The sequence below is a fragment of the Bos grunniens genome, chromosome 11, assembly GCF_055505025.1.
Source record: "Bos grunniens cultivar Pamir isolate PY7600 chromosome 11, Bosgru_T2T1.0, whole genome shotgun sequence".
Taxonomy (NCBI): domain Eukaryota; kingdom Metazoa; phylum Chordata; class Mammalia; order Artiodactyla; family Bovidae; genus Bos; species Bos grunniens.
The window spans coordinates 45,669,755-45,690,079 of NC_141175.1; the positions used below are offsets into that span (position 1 = coordinate 45,669,755).

General features: G+C 40.0%; 1 protein-coding gene across 2 annotated transcripts in view; it reads left to right on the top strand.

The window, feature by feature from the left end:
• Window positions 1-11,558: 11,558 nt before the first annotated feature.
• Window positions 11,559-20,325, top strand: part of WDPCP (WD repeat containing planar cell polarity effector) — a 516,387-nt gene continuing 507,620 nt past the window's right edge. The window contains exon 1 of one of the 2 annotated variants that reach the window (XM_086326364.1): window positions 11,559-12,326. The gene's annotated coding sequence lies outside the window, so the exon portion shown is untranslated. The remainder of the gene's footprint in view (window positions 12,327-20,325) is intronic. The other variant, XM_086326371.1, reaches the window with a different exon arrangement.

Here is a 20,325-nt window from a genome sequence, read left to right on the forward strand (position 1 = left end):
ACATGGAGACAGAGTTTTTGGTGAAGTAAAAAAAACAATAGTTTTTTTTTTTTTTTATTGCTTTGCCAGGCAAAGGGGGCCACAGTGGGCTAATGCCCTCAAAACCATGTGACCCACCCTGGAGGACGTAGTCAGGATTTTTATAGTATGTGATCAGCTCGTGGACAATTCTTAGATTGGTTGGCATCAAGGTGAAGTTTCAAGCATCATCAATTTCTGGTTTCAGCCAGTCTAGGGCTATATTCTTGTGGTCAGCAGTTTTCATCTAGAGGGGGCTGCTTCCTATAAAAACAATCTAGGAATGTGTGTCAAACCTTTATCTATGTCTTTCAGGGAACTGGGAGTTCGGTGATTCTGCTAGGTGGCAGAAATATATAGTCTAAATTGTTACCAGTTCCCAGCCCAACAGCAATTCTTTGTTTCTACATCTTTCATTTCCCAATCATTAGCTCTTGAGTTAGCATTTTACTTCAACAGACAAGGATACAGGGCCTTGTACACGATTTCAAGCTTTCAAACTCAAAAGCCAAATGGGTAACTTGAATAAGTGAAGTAGGCCAGACAAAATACAGTGGGCTCTAGTGATGGAGTCTGGGAAAACCAGAGAACCCCCAAAAAGTGGTTCTCAGAGTATGTCCCCAGACCAGAAATGCATCAGAGACTAAGTAGAAATTCAAATTATCAGACCCTAACCCAGATATACTGAATCAGAAACTGGGGGTGGAGCCCAGCACTCTTAACAAGATTAATTCTGATACATGCGTATATATGAGAACAATTGATTTAGAGTATTCTAGTTCAAATACTTAAAAAATCATGTAGGCTTAAAAAAATCATCTGGCCAGATTTGGCTGCAGGCTACCAATTCATAACATCTGATGAGAATCATATAAGACATAAATTTTATATGTCACTTCTGTAATTCCCTTTTCTAAGACAAAGAAAGAATGCTTGAATGCATGATACAGGATGCTCAGGGCTGGTGCACTGGGATGACCCAGAGGGATGGTATGGGGAGGGAGGTGGGAGGGGGTTTCAGGATGGGGAACACGTGTACACCTGTGGCGGATTCATGTTGATGTATGGCAAAACCAATACAATATTGTAAAGTAATTAGCCTCCAATTAAAATAAATAAATTTATATTAAAAGAAGAATGCTTAAAAGTAAGTTTTCTCCCCCCAGGATTCAGGCATATCTGGGCATTCCTGGGGTCTGGTGGAGGTGGGCCCTCTGTCTATTTATAGAATCGCCTCCCAAAAAGAATGAAGCCAATAAAAGAGAGAATCAAGTTACAGAGGTTGCATCAAGGGCAGCAGATGGAGTTGAGGACAACAGATTGTTTGCAGCCCAGCCTGGTGGACTCACTCATTTTTTCAACAAATAGCTATTGAACAGCCTGTCCCTGAGCCCTGTGGCCCCAACATGGCAGTTTTATAAAATCTAGTAAGAACTAATGGAGCTGAGTTTTTGTTTGTTTGTCTGTTAGTTTTATTTGGCTAATCTTAGGACACAGAGAGTGCACCTATCAGTCGTATGAATACTGGTGCCAGAATCATCAGTACTTCCAATGCCTTGAGGCTGGACTTCAGGCTTTCAGACCTCCTTGCACACAGTGGCAGTGCCTTCGGTGGGCAGTGGTGACAAAGCTTGGAAGGTTGGCAGCAGTTGCTTTTATCGGGCAAGGAGAACTGGGAACACCTTTTGGCAGCCTAGGGAACTAGCACACATGAGCACACATGAGACATCCCTGGGTACCCTGATTTAGGGGTAATAGAGGTTGAACCCTCTAGCAGAGGTAAGGAAATGCTATTTTATAGCTATGGCTCTTACTATGTGTAACTTATGTTACACATAGAAGAACACCCAGTCCTTAATGGAATCTATGGTTTTTTTATTTTCTTTTTTGCTGCTGCTGCTGCTGCTAAGTCACTTCAGTCGTGTCCAACTCTGTGCGACCCCATAGACGGCAGCCCACCAGGCTCCCCTGTCCCTGGGATTCTCCAGGCAAGAACACTGGAGTGGGTTGCCATTTCCTTCTCCAGTGCATAAAAGTGAAAAGTGAAAGTGAAGTCGCTCAGTTGTGTCCGACTCTTCGCGACCCCATGGACTGCAGCCTACCAGGCTCCTCCATCCATGGGATTTTCCAGGCAAGAGTACTGGAGTGGGGTGCCATTGCCTTCTCCAATTTTCTTTTTTGACTGGGCAACATTTAAAGAAACTACGTGTTGCTTCTTGTAATAAGGTTAAAATATGTGCTTGCAGTGAACATAGTAGACTTAAAGATCAAATCTCAAACATTTGGTTTTCTTTTTTAAAATAAAAAGCAGCAAGATTATTATAGGCTTTGGGACATAAGGTTTGAAAAATCACAGGACACATTACTAATTTTTTTCTCTCTCTCAAAACATCCCTATAAAATGAAACAACATTGCTGATGAGCTGTTTTTTTTGGCACTAACAAGCATCTTATTGGAAAGGAAAAAAACTTTGGAAACAGCCACTCCCTTCTTGCCAGAATTTTGAGAGATTGATGCCCCTTTTCTTCATGTGTGCAATGCCTATAGGCTGCAGATTTTCCGTTATTTCCTGAAATCCCAAAATAAATTCTATTAAAAACATATTTGTTATATTCCATGGAAAATGTTTGAAGTTTGGAGACCACAAGTCTCTGTAAGACATAAGGAATTCGCCTACGTAACCAGTATTTTCCAGAGAGTCAAGTAGTTGCTATAATACACTTAACTCAGTGTTTTACGATACCTAATGAACGAGGTGTGTGGTATGTCAGTATTCCAACCAGATAGTAATACCTTGCTGTTTATTTATGTAAAAATATCTACCTTGGAGATTTCCAGTTTTCTGGTACAGCAATGTTTTGTGTGTGTGTGTGTTTTTTTTTCTTCCTTGCTTGCCATTTGTTTGAAATCCATGTTCTAAGCCCAGGCAAATTAAGAGAGTTATTTTATTTTGGTACCTCAGTTCTAGCCAACCCAGAGTATCCACAGTGGAATATGAGTTAGGGAGTGGGACAGGGTTCAGGAGACTGGAGTTCTACCAGCCATGTTTCCCTGGACAAGTCAGTTCCCTCTTTGGGGCTCTGTTTCACCTTTAGTAAAGTTGGAGGTGGAGCAAATTGTCCCAGAGTTCTGTGATTCAAGAGTTCTGTGTCTAATGTACTGCATTCCTTAACCTCTGGGGATTATTAGAGCTCTCCCTGAAGAGTCCTAATAACAGATTCAGTATTTGAAGGAAGAAAATTCACCTTGAAGGGACACTCAGAGGCTATTGATATTTCATATTTATTTTTTTTAGAGAGAGATCTGGGGGAACTTTCTACGTACCTTTGGATACAAGTGACTAGTATTGTTACCAATCAATCAAAGGCTTGTTTCTATATTAACTCAATAGAACTTAGTTTCCTGGAATACAAATTAACACAGAATATGAAACATTTATTTGATTCTGTTTTTATAATCTTTATTTCCTCCATGCCTCTCCTTCTGATTCTCACTTGGCTTCTTCCCTTTAACCCTTTTTACACATGATTTTATACTTGCATTATCAGCTTAATCCCAAGTACAGCTCTTCTCATGTTACTTTTCTGCTTGAAAACTATTAAAAGCTATCAAGTTTTCTGTTTACTTAAATTCAAACTTCTCATGGCACACAAAGTCTTATATTCTCTAACCCAGTGCAGCTTCCCATCCTGTGGCCTGTTACTCCTTTTACCACAGCCGTCCACGCTCCCTGCTCTTTCCTTACATGCCCAGAAATGTTCTGGCTCTCTGCCTTTGTCCCATTGATTCTTGCTTCCTGTTTTTACTCGTTCACATTCTACATGTTCTTAAAGTTTAAGGCCAGGATTCTGCTACCAGCTTTACTTGATCTCTTCTAAATGTAGGTAGCCTCTTTTTTTCTCTGAACTCCTGTGGCAACTTATCTATATCTCTCTCATATCAGTTATCACTTTCTACTTTATATTACAGATATTTATGTTCATATCTATTTTCCTCATAGATAATTGGCTTATGAAGTCAGAAACAAAGTCTGCCCCATATTTGTATCACTCAAAGTACCTGGTACATAATAGTTCCCCCACAAATGTTTGTTTGATGAATAAAATATATTACAGATACCATGGGAAATTTCTCCATTTATCTATTAGCTATCTGTCTATCCACCTATCTATCCTATAATTTCCCAGCCTATTTCTGGTTTCAATGAGGAAAGTCAGAAAAAAAAAGAAAAATAAAAAAGTTATGACAACTTAAACCACAGATTTAGCATCTTATTAATATCTAGTTCCCTTCTTTCAAGCATTGTGCTGTAGTCAGCTTTCAAAAGTGGTTTAGGTTCACTTGAGTTTATGTACTATGATGTCCAAATGTTTATTAAAGCTGATGCAACTCTATGAAAAAGATCAACATTAACTCTGCAGACAAATTTTAGTCTGGTGAGGTGAAGAATTCACTTGAGGCATTGCTACATGTGAGGCATTGAGAAAAGTTGAGGCCTTGTTTTCCTTTTGGGGAGGGAATGGGGGGCAAAGAATAACCATTCAATTGAAAGTATGCACCTAGATGAGAACATACAGTTAGATGACTGGCCAGGGGGCTCAAGATATATATATATAAATACATATATAAAGTGGTTATATATTTATATATGGGGCTTCCCAGATGGCTCTAGTGGTAAATAACCCACCTGCCAATGCAGGAGACATATGAGATATGGGTTCGATCCCTGAGTCAGGAAGATCTCTTGGAGGAGGGCATGGCAACCCATTCCAGTATTCTTGCCTGGAGAATCCCATGGACAGAGGAGCCTGGTGGGCTACAGTCCATAAGGGTCTCAAAGAGTCAGACATGCACTGGAGGCAGATTATTTACCATCTGAGCTACATCTTTAGTGCTATCATATTCTTCTTTATGTCCCATTGATTTCTGTTGTTGTTGTTCAATACCTGTTTATATTGCTCACATTCTTTTTTTTTTTTTTTTTGCCAAGTGATGCCATTATGGCTAGAACTGCATAATAACACCTGCTTTTCATATCTTTCCCTGAAGTCTCTTGGATTTAGCTGGCACTTCCTTGTGAGAGGATCTACACACCATAACATCAGAAAGACCTGTGATCACATGAAGCCTCCTTTCTTTCCTCATTTTTTCCTGGAGAGTGGAGATTGTGTTCATGTGCCTATGTAACATCCTCATCCTATTTTAGCAGTTTACCTGGCACTTTCCTGTTCTTCGTAGTCCTAGGAGATCATCATTGATTCATGCCCAGGACTTTTATCTAAATATAGCAAAGTCTTCCTACAACCTCCTTTTGATATCTTAGCCCTTCTCTCTCTTGGTCCTCTTCCTTACCTGGTTCCATTTGATTACACACCTGAATTCTTCATTGGACTGCAAACTCTTTTGAAGACAAACACTAGAAGGTATTTTTGCTACCTTCGTCATCCTAAGGCTGCAGCACAGCTGAAAAGGCAGTAACAGCCATGCCCTGGGGCTCTGAGCTAAGCCAGCAGAAGCAGACTTGGACCTTTGAGCCCCAGAAAGAGGGGAAGCAGGACTATAAGCTGTTGCTTAGTATGATTTGCTTGGAGAAAAAGCCCAAGAAAAGATGACCTTGTGGAGATCCTGTCTCCAGCAAACCAGGAGAACAAGAAGACAGAACCTATCACATCACCTCCATCCTACCCAGGTCACTTTGATGGGATTGGAGCTTTCTCCTCAGTCACTTTTCAGTTTCAGGTTGGCTTTGGACCTGTGTTCTTCATGCTAAGAATGTTATGACGCTTCAGACCTGTCCTTCACACTGAAGACCTGGGAAGAGGAGGAGCTGGAAGGGGAGGAGAAGGAGGGAGGGAGGAGGAGAATAATGATGATATAGAGGTATCCCTGGACCCTGGGTTGATTCCTGGGTTGGGTAGGTCCACTGGAGAAGGGATAGGCTACCCACTCCAGTATTCTTGGGCTTCCCTTGTGGCTCAGCTGGTAAAAGAATCCATCTGCAATGAGGGAGACTTGGGTTGGGAAGATCCCCTGGAGAAGGGAAAGGCTACCCACTACAGTATTCTGGCCTGGAGAATTCCCTGTATAGTCCATGGGGTGGCAAAGAGTTGGACACAACTGGGTGACTTTCACCTTCAGAGGTATCCCTAGAGGAGTAGACCCCTGTCAAACAAGTCAAGAGACTAGTGCTGCATGAGCAGACGAATTGCTAAGGAAAAAAGGTGGAGAAAGAAGAGAAACAGTGAGACCCAGTTTTAAAGACGAGAGCCCTGTGAGAAAAGCCAAACCTACATTTAGACCTAAGAAGCTGGAATCCAAGAAACGAGGAGCCAGAAGTGGCTTGGCTGCAGTGACTAAGGATCTGCGAGTCAGCCTTTCTCAGAGTACGCTGCAAACTCAGGGTGCCCCTTACACCAGTCCCCCTCCATTTGTGTCTGAAGATGGTGGAAGTGTTGTGAGAGGTGCAATTCAAGAGCCCCTCACCCCCAACTGTCTAGTTTCAGCAGCACCTGGAGAAAAGAGCCCTGACCCCAGGGCCACAATAAAGTTTGCTTTGCCTGGAAAATTTGTTATAAAATTATCCAGCACTTAGAACAGTACATTATACTTGATAATGTTTCAGCAAAATATTCCTTAAATAAGATTTTAAAAAATACATAGTTTCTTTTAAGTTCGTTCTTTGTGCCATACCACTGGAATTTTTGCTTTTCTCCCTTCTCTTTTGCCAGGTTTTCTATCTGTATTATTGTGGGTACAGAGTTGCCTTTTGAAAATGTCTTGGATCTAGTTAGAGGTTATGGTTTCTCACCCCAGTGAATGTGCTAAGTGCAACTGAATTGTACACTTTTCAAAAAGTTAATGATTAATTTCTGTTACGTGAATTTCACCTCAGTTAAAAAAAAAACAAACAAAAAACTTCATTACTTGAGTTAGGAACACAAAGAACCACCAGTTTATCAAGTCTCATTCTTGTCTTTTAAAATGCTGCTAGGGACTTCCCTGGGGGTTCAGTGGATAAGAGTTCACCTTACAATGGTGTTTAGGTGTGGGTTTGATCTCTGGTCAAGGAGCTAGGATCCCACATGCCTCGCAGCCATAAAAACAAAACATGGAACAGAAGCAATATTGTGACAAATTCAATAAAGACTTCAAAATATTTTAAAAAAATTAAGTCGAAAGAAACAAAAGTTATTGCTAATTCTTTTCTTCCACAGACTTGGCTCTTTCACCTTTCTCTCACATACCACTGAAAATAACAGTGAAAGGTTGGTCCAGGCAACTGTCTAAAGGCTTTGTAGGACTCAGCAGTGAGGTCATCAGCATTTGGTCACAGTTTATTCTCTAGCTATCATTCCTACTAATAAGTCACTTTTGCTCATATAATGACACTCTTTTATTCATGCCCATTTTTTTTCTTTTTCTCAGTATCTTTTTTTGCTTTTGAATCAGTTCCCTAAAGAATGTTGTCATCTGTCTCTAGGAGACTTTTTAAGAAGATACAACTCATAGAAGACTTCAATCATTATGGGATTTCTTGTTCTTGATACACATCTGACCATTTCTTCCCCTTTTAATTATTGTTGGGGAGAGATAGAAAGTAAGTCTTTGGAAATTGAAGAGAGAAAACTTTTCCTTCCTATGAGTTTTTAGAGTCAGACAGCCTGAGGTCAGATTCACATACTATCTGTGGGATCTTAGGTCTGTCATTTGGGCTAGTCTGTTTCCTAATGTGAAAACTTGAGGCAAAAATAATACCCTCCTGCTAGGAGGATATCCTATAACCTCCTCCTTGAGAAGGTTGAATCTGATAATACATATAAATGTCCATTTGGAGCACACACGTGCGTGTGTATAGGTCTCTGTGTGCACACTTATTCTTTTTCTAGTTCTCTCCTACTATCAGAAACTACTCCATCTTCTTTATTACAAACACTGAGTGACAATTGCTTTTATCTTCTCTCTGCCCAGAACATTGGTTCTTTCTCCCATCCCCAGTATGTATAAACAAATGCCAGTCAAGGAAGCACCCAGGTGGAAAACTGAGCATGAACTATATTTGATGAGTTTCAGACTTATAAGAAAAAAAAAACCAAAAACCACAGGAGTAAGTATCAGACACAGGAAGAAAAGGAAAAGCAACCTCTATGTGATAAAACTTATAATTCCTCTTTGTAATCTTTATTTTTTGATAGGAAGTTTAGGGAACTTAAATATTGTGCCAAAATTTGGTTATAACTGCTGTGTCCCTTTAATCTGGAGGGGGAGGAGGGAAAGCCTTTAACTGTAGATGAAAATTATTCCACGTATTAAAAAAAATAGGAATTTGAGTAGCGCAGTATTTCTGGTTTGTTTTTAGCATGAAGGGGAAATTGACTGATACGTTATCAGGAGACAGCAAGGTTCAGGGAAAGAGTTCTGGACTGGGGATCAGGAGATGTGGGTTCTGGCCCTGCAACTAACTGAGTGACCTTGACAGGACACTTCTCCTGGCTGAGTCTGTTTATTCATCTGGAAAATGCAAGCTCTCAGTCAAACCTCCCACCAGTCCCACCTTTATGAACTCAAGAACTGCTTTATACAGAACAACTCCACTCTCCAGGCATTTTTAAAATATTTTATCATTTTGTGTGATATATTATGAAATGGTTTTTAGGTTAAAAAAGAATTTTAGGTTAATATTTTAATAAAAATATAATAATTAAGATAATTTTAATAAAATCACTAATATATAACCAGGATCCTTTATTTCCTTTTGTGACAATATTGGATTAGAAAATAGAGTCATGTGTCAGTGTTTTATTTAGAATATATTTTTTCAAAGAAATACTTATTTAGTAAAATATGATATTATAGGGCTTCCCTGGTGGCTCAGACTGTGAAGAATCTGCTTGCAATGCAAGAGACCTGGGTTCGATTCCTGGGTTGGGAAGATCCCCTGGAGAAGGGAATGGCAACCCACTCCAGGATTCTTGCCTGGAGAATACCATGGACAGAAGAGCCTGGCAGGCTACAGTCCATAAAGTGGCAAAGAGTTGGTCACGACAGAGCAACTAAGCATGCATGCACACATGGCATTATAACTGATTTTTACTTTGACCCTGATATTGAGGGGGAATACGTGAATTTGGATAGTATGGGGTCGACTCTCTGGGGGGTAGTATGCTGCTGCTGCTAAGTCGCTTCAGTCGTGTCCGACTCTGTGTGACTCCAGAGATGGCAGCCCACCAGGATCCCCCGTCCCTGGGATTCTCCAGGCAAGAACACTGGAGTGGGTTGCCGTTTCCTTCTCCAATGCATGAAAGTGAAGAGTGAAAGTGAAGTCACTCAGTCGTGTCCGACTCTTCACCACCCCATGGACTGCAGCCTACCAGACTCCTCTGTCCATGGGATTTTCCAGGCAAGAGTACTGGAGTGGGTTGCCATTGCCTTCTCTGACAAAATGTGGATTAAGGATTGTTTTTGGTAGAAATGTTTAATTTTTGGTGCGGTTATAGAGATTGGATGGATAGTTAGATGGAGAGTAAGTTTATTGTAACTTCCAAGTTATTTTCAGTTTGTGTTCATGAGACCATACGTTAAAAATTTCTTTGGTACCTGCTGGAAGGTATCCTCTTGGAAATCAGAGATAAGTTGTCCTTAGTGACATATGAGGGTGTTACTGAGTGGGATAATGCCAGTGCCACATAATTGGGTAAATCACTTAACCTTGAGCCTCAGTTTTCTCATCTTTAAAATGAGGGTAATTATAGACCTACTTTCTAAAGTTGTTATAAGGCTTAAATAAAATAAAGTATGCAGCATTACTTTGAAAAAGTATCACATGCATGTTGCTGTGTAGCATTTGGCAGAACCCAGACGAGGGGTAGGTGAGTGAGGTGCCAGGGCTCAGCTTTTAAGGAGGCCCTTGTTCTCCGACCTAACCCTGGCCTTGATCCATCCTGAGAGTGAGCACCTCTTTAAATGTTTGGCAGGCAGGTTTCTCACTTGTTTTTCCGTAGTCCAGGTCTTGGTGTTTGGCCAAGCACAGTTTCTGTGAATAGGAGCTATATAGCTTCAGATGTGGGTCTGTTTTCTGGAAGACTATTTTTGTTGTTGTTTCCTACATTAAGGTAGGTTAGGAGCAGATGTTCCTTGTCCCCAAAACTATAAATCTGCTGCTTGGATAAAACCATCATCTAACTTCCTTTTCTTTCTTTCTGTCCCCTTATTTTGTTACTCATATGTCTGTGCATGGTTAGATGTTACAAGACACATTCATTTTATTCTCAGATATTATTCTGGAGGTAGGATTACATTATCATGGATTGCTAAATAATACCATGTCTGGATTGTCATTTTCTAGAATTTGCAGTACTGAGGGGATCTTTTAACTTCATCTCCTTTAAATCACTTGCTTTCAAGGTAGAAGCAATTTACTTTTCAAGTAAAAAGATATTGCAAGGTTATAAAAAAAAAATTCCAGAGGTGAATGGGTATGAAAGCAGTTCTTCTAGGCTCCCAGCCAGTCCTAGAAACAAAAATGAATTGCCCTTCTGTACAGACTTTTCAAGAACTGTTCACATGCCCACATGTGTCTGACTGAGGTGGGCTTAGACAAACCTCTCATTGAGTTCTTTAAATAAGAGAGACTAGTGTTAATGGTTAGTTTTAGAACTTTTAAAAATTGTTCACTAGAAGAGTTTTACAATTTGTTGCCTGTATTTGCATTTAAGTTTCCTCATGTTGCCATTAAAAGGTTTGACCACTCTTAAATTCTGCCCCATTATGCCTTATACTTGGGGCTTCCCCGGTGGCATTAGTGGTAAAGAACCCACCTGCCAATGCAGGAGACAGAAGAGATGTGGGTTCGATCCCTGGGTTGGGAATATTCCCTGGAGTAGGAAATGGCAACCCACTCCAGTATTCTTGCCTGCAGAATCCCATGGACAGAAGAGCCTGGGGTCATAAAGAGTCAGACACTACTTAGCAACTGAACAACAACAATAATTAGTGATGTTGAGCATCTTTTCATGTGTTTGTAGACCATCTGAAAGGACTTACATTTTAAAAAGAAACTCTGGCTGCTCTGTGGATTTTGGACTAGAAGGTACCAAAGGGGACATAGCAAGCACTGGAGAAGGCTATTACAATGATCCAGCTGGGAGATAACAGTGGCCTGGATGATAGTTGTGGCATCCAGCTTGGGGCATAATAGACAAATTCTGGAGATAATACAGAAAGCAGAATTGACAAGAGCTGTTTCTTGGCTGGTTATGGGGAAAGGGAGTTGTCAAGAATTACTCCCCAAATTTCTGACTTTAAAAACTGGGTAGATGGTGTGTTACTGGACTAGCGAACATGGGGAGTTTAGGAGGGAAGGGCATGAGTTCTGTTTGGGCCATAGTGGATTTTTAAGATAGCTGTGAGACATCCCAGTGGAGATATCAAATAGTGAGATATAAAGATCTGGAAATCCCAAGATATAGCAGCAGCAGCCTCGGGCAATACTCATTGTTAGGCAGGTGAAATCACCTTAGTTCCAGGGAGATCCAGCCAGTTAGTTGCTATGTGGGGCTACTGTTAGTAGCTCTTTAGAGATATGGGTAGAAGCACATTTACAAAGTGTCTGGTATTTTCCTATGAACTCCTCTCAGGGTAGGATACCTTCATAGCTTGTGAATGAGGAGACTAAGGCCAAGAGGAGTTACGTGGTCTGTCCAAAGCCATTCAGCTCATCAGTGGTGCAGGCAGGCATATCACTCTGGGTCTTAACCAGAAACAGGTGGCAAAGTTGAAGGAAGATAATTCAGGAAGGGGTTGTTTGTTTTACAAGGGATTACCAAATGAGGGTGCAAAGTGGCGGACCATGACAAATAGTGCAGGAAACTGGGGCTAGTAGTAGCTGAGCTGTACCACCCCTAGAATCAAAGTATCCAGAGAGAGTAGCTCCCAGACCCTGCACCCTGCAAGGAGATAGCTGTGGGTGTGGAAGCTGTCTTGAAAGGAATAATGATCCTCAGTGTGAGGACACAGCTGAAACCAACTCATTCAACTCTCTTTCTCCCATGTGTCTCCAATCAGGGCTCCCATTGGCCAAACTAATGCAACAGGAAGCCAGAAGGCAGAGAGCTGGGTGGTAAGGGGTGGAGGGTGTGATCAACCAAAGCAAATAGAAAATAGCAGGACTTGGGGCTTCCATCCTGGGTCCTGACTCCAAACCTTAGAGTGCCATCAAGAAGGGGTTGCTTAGCCTAAGGCCCTGACGTGATGAAGTACACATCGAGACCTGAGCAGAAGCCCAGCTGAGCTCCCAAGTCGTGGGCACCAGGTAAGAGAGGAAAACTGGTTAGCTCGCTGAGGAGTTCTGCCCAGGCCCTCAGATACCTGCGAGTGGACTGCCTCTAATCCCAGCCAGGATGCTCCTCTCATGACACCCCTCTGAAGTGAGCAGATAGAGAGCATTCATTGTCAGTTTATAAACTGGCAAGTGAATATAAGTTGTGGAATTGAGTGCCAGCTCTATTTATGCAGTCATGCCAATTCTCCTCGACTCTTGTATCTGAACCCTGTATTTGACTTATAAAACAGCAAGGATCATCAATGTAGATTCTCCCTTATGTATTGAAGACTGTTAAAGAACTGTTTGCTTCGGGGCTTTCTGTTCAAATGTCCCCATTGTCACTTGAAATACCAGGTGAGAAATTATTTTGCTATTGACATTTCAAGCTCTGGGTTAATGAGTCTCTGTCAGGAATGGCAGCATGCTCAGAGAAGTGTTAACTATTTCTGACTGGTGGAATGAAGCTTAAAAATGTATAAGGTAAATTAGATATCCTATTCTTGGCATTCATCTCAATGGGTTGTGTTAATATTTACTTCTTGTCTTGATTATTTTATCTCCTCCATATTGTTTACTACCATCTCTAGCAGGAATTCTCAAAGAACAGTACAGTATGTACATTCAGAGGTCTCAGAAATGTTATGTTCAAGAGCTCAGCTTTTATTTTTTCAAAAATCACCTCATCTTAGGGTCGATGGGAAGAGATACACTGGAATTATGGTATTCTTTCTATGTAGGAAAAAAAAATAAGGGAAGGTAAGTGGAAATTTGGTATAACCTAGGATAAGCCATGGTAGCCAGTCATTTTGGTTAAAATCCTACAGGTTACAAAGCCAGCTTGGGAAACTTCCTTGAAAATGGACCAAAAAAATGTGGATAGCTTATCTCAATTCCATTCAGCATTTTTTGACTAGCTTTTTTTATTTTTAAGTAATGGTACAAATAGAATAAGATTCAGAAAACAAACAAAAAAAAGATAAATTACTGTCCACCCCCACAGGCAACCACTATTAATAATTTCTTGGGTACCCAGATGTATTCTATGCATATGTAAGTAGATACAGATTACTTTATGCAAATATTAGTATAAAATAGATGATGCTTCATATCTTATTCTTTTCATTTAGAAATATTTCTTGAGGGCCATTTCATATTAGCACATAGAAATCTATCTTTCAAGGCTGATTTCTAATTGAACTGTATTATGTTCTATGTAATATCAATTCTTTAGCATTCAATCCTCTGTGACCTAATATGGTAAACTTTTATAAATATTTCATTGCAAATACACTTAGAAAGAATGTATGCTCTCTCTGTTAGAAGCAGGTTCTCTCTGTCTAAACACACACACATCTGTTGAGTCAAGCTTGTTAACTGTATTGTGATGTCTTCTACATCTGACTAATTCATAGTTACTTGGTCTATCAGTTTCCGATAAAGTGATGTTAAAATTTCTCGCTATGATTATTGTGATTATTCTCCATTTGCCCTGTGATTTATAGATGCTCATAAAGAAAGACCCACTAGTATTAAATGATAAATTCCTTTGAAAAATCTATTCTTAGCTCTCTGCTTTACTCTTTTGCCCTTTGGTTTCCAGTTAGGTTTGTTCAGTGACAAGCTATTTGACAAGATAGCCTTGAAATTAATAAAGGTCAGTAGATATGGCCCACCTCCTTGCCCCACCAGCGTCTGCCATCCCCCAGGGCAAGAAGCCATTCTGGTCAGCCTCTCCTCCACAGCTGCTTCTGCTTGTGTCCATGCTCAGTCACTCAGCCATGTCTGACTCTTTGTGACCCCGTGGACTATAGCCTACCAGGCTCCTCTGTCCATGGAATTTTCCAGGCAAGAATACTGGAGAAGGTTTCCATTTCCTCCTCCAGGAGATCTTCCCGACACAGGGATTGAACCCACGTCTCCTGTGTCTCCTGCATTGGCAGGTGGGCTCTTTACCACTGAGCCACCTGGGAAATGCCACCCCTCCCTGTCTCTGTTTGGGCTCCAATAATTCTGTTCCCTCCCTTTGTTCTTTCAGACCTGGAGGAGTAATGGCTTTCCCCTCTTGTCAGTCGTTTGGTGCCTCACCATCATCTTTTATCCTTTCAGTCCTGTATGCACCTATATAAATAGTCGTTTCATTCAGTTCTTTTCAGTTAAACTCTCCTGAACATGATAATCTGCTTCCTGTCAAGACTGACTGGATTTTCCATTCTTTTTATAATTCAGTTTTTGCTTTATTATTTCAAGGCTGTCTTGTCAAATAGCTTGTCATTTAAGCTTTTATAATTGTATTTATTTACTTTTGGCTGTACTGGGTCTTCACTGCTGAATGAGCTTTCTCCAGTTGGTGGCAGTGGGGGGGGCTACTCTCTAGTTGTGGTGTGCAGGCTTCTCATTGCAGTGGCTTCTTTTATTGCAGAGCACAGGCTCTAGGGTGTGAGGAGCTCATTAGCTGCTGCACGAGGGCTCAGTAGTTTTGGAGCATGGGCTTAGTTGCTCCACAGCATGTGGGATCTTCCCAGATCAGAGATTGAACTCATGTCTCCTGCTCTGTCAGGTGGATTCTTTACCACAGAGTCACCAGGGAAACCCCACATAAGTCTTTGGTAGATGGTTCCTTTTTATAGGTGTAAGTATTATTTTGTCTGATGGTAACCGATAAACCAGTCTGCTTTTAGTTTTGTATTTATCTGTGATAATATTTTTTCTTTCCATCTTTTTCTTTTCAACCTTTCTGTGTTTGTTTGAAGTGTATATCTTTAAGAAAGCTTATAGTTTAAGTTTAATTTTTAAGCCAATCTGATAAAATCATAGGTGAATTTTATCCCTTCACATTTGTTTACTGATATAACTGAACTTATTTTTGCCATATACTTTGAATTTTCTGTTCACTCCCTCTTCTACTTTGACATCGATTGTATTCTTACTCTTTAAGTTGTGTGTGTATTAGTCTCTCAGTTGTGTCTAACTGTTTGTGACCCCATGGACTGTAGCGCTCCAGGCTCCTCTGTCCATGGGATTTTCCAGGCAAGGATACTGGAGTGGGTTGCCATTTCCTTCTCCAGAGGATCTTCCTGACCCAGGGATCAAACCCTGGTCTCCTGCATTGCAGGTGGATGCTTTACTATCTGAGCTACTAGGGGAGCTTTAAGTTATATTATGCTTAACTATTATTTTCCCTAAAGTATGAAATTGTTTAATATCTCCATCCTCTTCCCTAACAAAAAATAGACCTTAACACATTTTAACTCCCCATTAAAGACCTTTCCCTGTTTTCCTTATCATTATAGAGAATTTTAACTCCACCTCTTTAGGCATAAAAACAGATGTCTTCTTATAGTCAATGGTTCAAGTGCATTTGCCAATGCTTTATCAGTTCTGTGGTGGCAGCTCGGTGTCTTAGTGCTGCAGTGATGTGAAAGTACCATAAATCTAGTCTCTGAACACGCTGGTAACTGGGCAGGTCCTTCCTGCGAAACTATTGTTTCCTCTTTCCTTCTTAGATAAGCAGTTTCTTATGATCTGTAATCCCAGTCAGCAACCAGGATGGCAGCTTCACAGGTGGGAAAGCCTCTTTGTTGCCCTGTTCTTGCATTCAGTCTTGAGCTGCTCCGCCCCTTTGGACATGGAGTGACCACTTCTGAAATATAGAAATGTTTACCATATTTTGATGGTAACTGTATGTTCAAAGTGTTCTCCTTTTATATAGTATTATGTATCATTCAAATGTGCCTCAGGGTGTAAATTTATGATGCTATCTGGGTTGGAAGTTGAATGCCAAAGTTTATACTGAACGTCTACTGTGCTCCTTGCCATAAATAGCAGACAACACCCATGAAAATGTCTTTCTCTTTAAGAAACTTGTAATTTCCTAAGTGGAATAATAAATATTCCACTTAAGAAATATACATAAGTAAAACCATTTTAAAAAAGCAAGACAGAATAATATTCAGGTATCAAAATATGTGATATTTCCCCCAGATACAAAAAGAAAAGTGAATGCCACAACTGTTGGAGTGGCTGGAGATGACTATTTTGTTGCTTTTAGTTTATTTGGAGGGAAAAGGGGCACAAGAAGATGATTGTACATGTGTTAAATAACACCTAGGCTGGTTCATACATCCACACATATGAAGGAACTTTTTATTAAGTATTATATGTTATAACCAGTCCCGCTTCTTGGGAGCTCAAGAGGATATCTAAATATGCACCTTTAAAAAACACTTTTACCTGTCTCTAATACACTGAATTAATTGCTAGACCCTTATCACCTGCTGGGACTATTATGAGTAGGAGCTGTCACATTGTTTATATGACTTAATTATTCAGATAACTAAAAAACAAGATGACTTCAGTTATAAACAGTTAATTCAGACTGATCATTTTCTCTTTTCAGGTGTTTAGCATATAGTCCTAATGCAATTAGAGCAAAACCAGTTGTGTTTGTTTCTATCAAAAATATAACAGGCTCTTTGGAAAAGTTTTTGGAAGTCCTTCTGATACAAGGAATGGCAGTGAAGACCCTACCCCCAGTCCCTTTCCTGGCCTAATCTGCATTCTACCTGTTGTTGACTCTATAATAAAGTGAGTGACTTTCCCTTTTAGTTTGGGGGCAATGGGCAATGATCTGAGTGAATTTTTCTAATCAAGAGATTGTAGGTTCAGGTGTGGGGAAGGAGACCCATTGAATCTAGACTTCAACCAGCTGTAAGTAATCAGTTTTCCCTGAACTCATAATTTATCTCAATTTCTCTGGTGGTATTTTATTTCTTTTTTAAAAATTTGTTTTATTCAAGTATAGTTGATTTACACAGTTGCTGATTTACAAAATCGTGTTAATTTCTTCTTTACAGCAAAGTGATTCAGTTATATATGTACATATATATATGCCATTTGTAGCAATACGGCTGGAACTAGAGATTATCATACTCAGTGAAGTAAGTTAAAAAGAGAAAGACGTATCATTTATATGTGTTACCTACAAGTGTAATCTAAAATATAACACAAATGAACCTATCTACAAACATGTATATATACATGTATACATATATATATAACTGAATATATAGGTATATATACATTCTTTTTCATATTCTTTTCTGTTATGGTGTATCCTGAATATAGCTCCCTGTGATATATGGTAGGACCTTGTTGTTTGTCCATTCTGTGTGTAATACTTTTCATCTGCTACTCCCAAACTCTCAAATCTGTTCTTCTCTCACACCCACCTTGGCAGCCACAAGTCTGTTCTCTGTGTCTGTTTCTGTTTGTAGATAGGTTCATTTGTGTCATATTTTAGATTACTTGTAAGTAACGCATATAAATGATATCTCGTTCTCTTTTTAACTTACTTCACTTAGTATGATAATCTCTAGTTTCAGCCATATTGCTACTAATGGCATTATTTCATTCTTTTTTTATGGCTGAATAGTGTCCCATTATATGTATATATAACCACATCTTTTTTTCCATTCATCTGTTGGTGGACATTTAGGTTGATTCCATGTCTTGACTATTATTAGTAGTGTTGCTATGAACTTAGGATTGCATGTATCTTTTTGAATTACTTTTCTCTGGATCATATGTGTTAACTCTTTATTTTTTGAGGTTCATCCATATTGTTTTCCATAGTGGCTACACCAATTTATGTTTCCATCTGGTGGCATTTTCTTAAGATGAATAATACTCTGAACTTTAACTCTTGCCCCATCTAGCCTGTAAATTCCTCAAGGGAAGAAGCCATGCCTAATTCATTTTTGAATCCCTAAAATACTTTAATGGAATATTAAAATTATTTAGTTAGATCATTTAATAAATACATGTAACTGTGTAAAGGCTAGGTAATTGGGTATTTTTCTAGAGTTTGATATATCTTATAATTTTGTAGTCTTACAGACATCCTGAAATGTGAAGTCAAGTGGGTCTTAGGAAGCATCACTATGAACATAGCTAGTGGAGGTGATGGAATTCCAGTTGAGCTATTTCAAATCCTAAAAGATGTTGCTGTGAAAGTGCTGCACTCAATATGCCAGCAAATTTGGAAAACTCAGCAGTGGCCACAGGACTGGAAAAGGTCAGTTTTCATTCCAATCCCAATGAAAGGCAATGCCAAAGAATGCTCAACTACCACAGAATTGCACTCATCTCAACACTAGTAAAGTAATGCTCAAAATTCGCCAACCCCAGGTTTCAGCAATATGTGAACCGTGAACTTCCAGATGTTCAAGCAGGTTTTAGAAAAGACAGAGGAATCAGAGATCAAATTGCCAACATCCACAGGATCATGGAAAAAGTAAGAGAGGTCCAGAAAAACATCTATTTCTGCTTTATTGACTATGCCAAACAAAGCCTTTGACCATGTGGATCACAATAAACTATGGAAAATTCTGAAAGAAATGGGAATACCAGACCACCTGACCTGCCTCTTGAGAAACTTGTATGCAGGTCAGGAAGCAACAGTTAGAACTGGACATTGAACAGACTGGTTTCAAATAGGAAAAGGAGTATGTCAAGGCTGTATATTGTCACCCTGCTGATTTAACTTGTATGCAGAGTACATCATGAGAAATGCTGGGTTGGATGAAGCACAACCTGGAATCAAGATTGCCAGGAGAAATATCAATAACCTCAGATATACAGATAACACCAACCTTATGGAATAAAGTGAAGAAGAACTAAAGAGCCTCTTGATGAAAGTGAAAGAGGAGTGAAAAACTTGGCCTAAAGCTCAACATTCAGAAAAGTAAGATCATGGCATCTGGTCCCATCACTTCATGGCAAATAGATGGGGAAACAGTGGAAACGTGGCTGACTTTATTTTTTTGGACTCAAAAATCACTACAGATGGTGACTGCAGTCATGAAATTAAAAGATGCTTACTCCTTGGAAGGAAAGTTATGACCAACCTAGACAGCATATTAAAAAGCAGAGACATTACTTTGCCAACAAAGGTCCATCTAGTCAAGGCTATGGTTTTTCTAGTAGTCATGTTTGGATGTGAGAGTTGGACTATAAAGAAAGCTGAACACCGGAGAATTGATGCTTTTGAACTGTGGTGTTGGAGAAGATTCTTGAGAGTCCCTTGGACTGCAAGGAGATCCAACCAGTCCATCCTAAAGGAGATCAGTCCTTGGTGTTCATTGGAAGGACTGATGCTGAGGCTGAAACTCCACTACTTTGGCCACCTGATGCAAAGAGCTGACACATTTGAAAAGACCCTCATGCTGGGAAAGATTGAAAACAGGAGGAGAAGGGGACAACAGAGGATGAGATGGTTTGAGGACATCACCAACTCAATGGAGTTTGAGTAATATCTGGGAATTGGTGATGGACAGAGAGGCCTGGCGTGCTGTGGTCCATGGGGTCGCAAAGAGTTGGACAAGACTGAGTGGCTGAACTGAACTTAATAGCATACGTGATAAACTTCTCAGTGAAAATATTGACTAGACAGTTTCAGTTAAAATATAATGAAAGTGAAAGCCACTCAGTCATGTCTGACTCTTTACGACCCCATGGACTATACAGTCCGTGGAATTCTCCAGGCCAAAATACTGGAGTGGGTAGCCTTTCCCTTCTCCAGGAGACCTTCCCAACCCAGGGATCAAACCCAGGCCTCCTGCATTGCAGGTGGATTCTTTACCAGCTGAGCCACAAGGGAAGCCATAAGAATACTGGAGTGGGTAGCCTATCCCTTCTCCAGGGCATCTGCCCCATCCAGGAAACAAACTGGGGTCTCCTGCATTGCAGGTGGATTCTTTACCAACTGAGCTATCAGAGAATTATATTATCTTACAGTGACCTATAATTGAAATAATCTGAAAAAATATATGTTACATAAAACTGAATTACTTTCCTGTATACCTGAAACTATCACAATAATGTAAATGAACTATGAAAGTGAAAGTGTTAGTCACTCAATTGTTGACTTTTTCTACTAATTGTCACAATTTCTACTAAAATATAGTAGAAATGCTTACCCCGGTATCTC